The sequence below is a fragment of the Heteronotia binoei genome, chromosome 10 (assembly GCF_032191835.1).
Source record: "Heteronotia binoei isolate CCM8104 ecotype False Entrance Well chromosome 10, APGP_CSIRO_Hbin_v1, whole genome shotgun sequence".
Taxonomy (NCBI): Eukaryota; Metazoa; Chordata; class Lepidosauria; order Squamata; family Gekkonidae; genus Heteronotia; species Heteronotia binoei.
In genome coordinates, this window is record NC_083232.1 from 75,774,986 (window position 1) to 75,777,706 (window position 2,721).

The following is a 2,721-nucleotide window of genomic DNA, read 5'->3' on the forward strand; positions in this document are numbered from 1 at the left end:
TATCTAAATAGTATGATTGTATGAGATAGCATGTGTCCAAATAAACTTACTTTTGTTTAATAAAATATGTGCTTTGTATTTTTGACTTTCAGCTTTTTTTAAAAAAAATCTAAGATACTTGTGCTATAACTGTACAGGGTGTAACAATTTGCAGCTCTCTCTCCTTGTAGTACTGGATTCATTTGCAATTTCATAAATATGCCAAATAGCACAACAGGATGCTCACTGGATTACAAATGTTTCTCATTAAAGAAAGTGAATACGTTTATATTTGATAAGTAAATATTATATTATTTCATCCCCCCCCCAAAAAAAATCTATTTTGTTTTTACCCCCACTCTCCAAAAAAAGAAAACATAGTTTTCCATGGCTTTAACATTTCCAGAAATTTATCTCCATCTCTGTTTGATTTTCAGCTTTGGTCATCAAAAAGTCTTCATCTGTTTCTGTGTCACAGTCACTACTTCAGTACCCTGTGCAATTATCCTGTGTTAATGGATGTTAGTGCAAAATAATAGCAGCCATTGATTGGTACACACAAATGCCAATCTATCATGAATTATTTGCTAGCTAACTAGCCTCTAATGCCCATTATCCCTGCCAGAGAAATGATTCATCATGAATGCTAAAAATATCACTGTCCTAATCCAGCTAGGCAATATGCACTCAGAGGAGGAAGTTTCTGAGTCTGTTTCTTTACCTGGATACAGTGCTAAGTGAAATTCTCTTCATTCCTCTGTACCCAAGTTTTCCCTGCAATCCAACAATCCATTTATTTTCCTCTTTTGAGGAATCTGGACTCACTTTCTAATCAAGCCTGTTTTGATCAAAGAGAAATCCAACAAGAGGATGGGCAGGAAAGGAGGTTCTGCAAAATTTCAGAATTTTACTTTGCGAATGCTCAGAGGAAGGCAATGTCTTCCCAAGCCTTCCTATTCTCCTGTGAGAGCGCCATCCCATAGAGTGTAACATAAAACAGCTTGAAGAGGTAAAGTTCCAAAAAGACTTCATTGATTTCTCTTCAAAGAGAAATGAAAAACAAATCACTTTAAAAAGCGAATAAGATGAATCAATAGCTAGATCTAAAAAAATTGAATTTTGGAAAAAAGTTCCCCTCCCCATAACAATGCCTTGCCAACTAGAAGGGTAAACTTATTAATGAGCACCACCCAATTACTATAATATTGTGGAATATTATAAGTTGGGCTGCTAGATCCAATGAATCAAATGCTAAGAACCTTATGAGGAAATTTGACATCATAATGCTTAAGGGGACATGATATCCAGATTCCCTGACCCTCAAGGGATATAATTCATATGAGGTACAGGCTGAACCCTCGGTGCAAGGCAGGGCTAAGGGAGAACTAGGAGTGTCTGAGAGATCCCTGGCTGTTGCCAGTTCTAAAATCTGTTAAGGGGTGGGCTTCAGGGGCAGAACCTATCCAAAGGGTACAAGATGAGACCCATTCAGGGGCAGAGCCCATGGGGCCCAGAATAAAATTGTGAGGTAAAACAGCAGAGTCAAGGGGTCAAATGGATGAGCCAACAAAGCAAATCCCAATTTATCTAAAGGACTTGCCTCTTTGTCTCTCTCCCTATCACAAAAGCTGCTTTTGAAGTATACAAAAGCCTGCCCTGAAAATATAATTTAAAATATAAAACATAAGTTACAATATAAAAAACACACCATCTTGGTGTAGTGCAGGCATGTCCAACTTTGAACAGGTCATGATCTATTTTTTCCGGACAAAAGTGCTGTTGATCTACCACCATGAAAATTAAGTTTCAAATTAGTTTCGAATTAGATTTTAACCCACCAAAATTGGGTTTCACCCCCCCCCCCCATTTACAATGCACCTTCTGTCATTTACTGGTAAGCAAAATAAGCAAAAACAAAACAGAGAGACGAAGATCCAGAAAGAACTGCAAACAGTTTTTCTTAAATTTTTATTGTTATAACTTTCTTTAACTGTCTTAATAACTTTCTTTAACTTTTATTGAGTAATTTGTGTTAAATGTAGGTCAAGTATCGTTCCAGTACTGGAACACTCATCTTCATTATACTGGGGTGGCTGGGGTGCTAAGTTAACACTGGCTGAATCTGGTCCAAAACTGTCACTGTCCTAAAGTTTTAAAGATAAACAGGAACTGAGGACCTCTGGATGATGCCAAAACCACACATGCAGTTCTAAAAGTAAAAATAAGAATTGATCATACTGGCACCAATAATCAAATACCACCACACCAAACAAGCATCAAAAAACCCAAAACACCTGCCCAGCAAACCATGAAACCAAGTGTGGCTGGTGATCTATCTCTGACCCCTCCGTGATCTACTGGTAGATCACGATCTACCTGTTGGACATACCTAGTATAGTGGTTAAGTGTGTGGACTCTAATCTGGAGGTGCCTGTTGTGGGGACAGGGAGGGAAAGGAGATTGTAAACTGCTCTGAGACTCCGAATGAAGAGATAAATCCAATCTCCTTCTTCTGATTAAAGGTAAAGGAGATTGTGAGCTGCTCTGAGACTCTGAGATTCAGAGTGAAGGGTGAAGGGTGAAATACAAATCTAATTTCTTCTTTCTTCTTCTTTCCTCTTCTTCTTCACTATAGATAACATAGACTTACTAGATTGGCTTCTTCATCAGGACATCTTGCACCTCTGATGCTGCAGCTCCTGCCCTTGCTCACTGGAGCAATGGGACCAAAACTGTGTATGT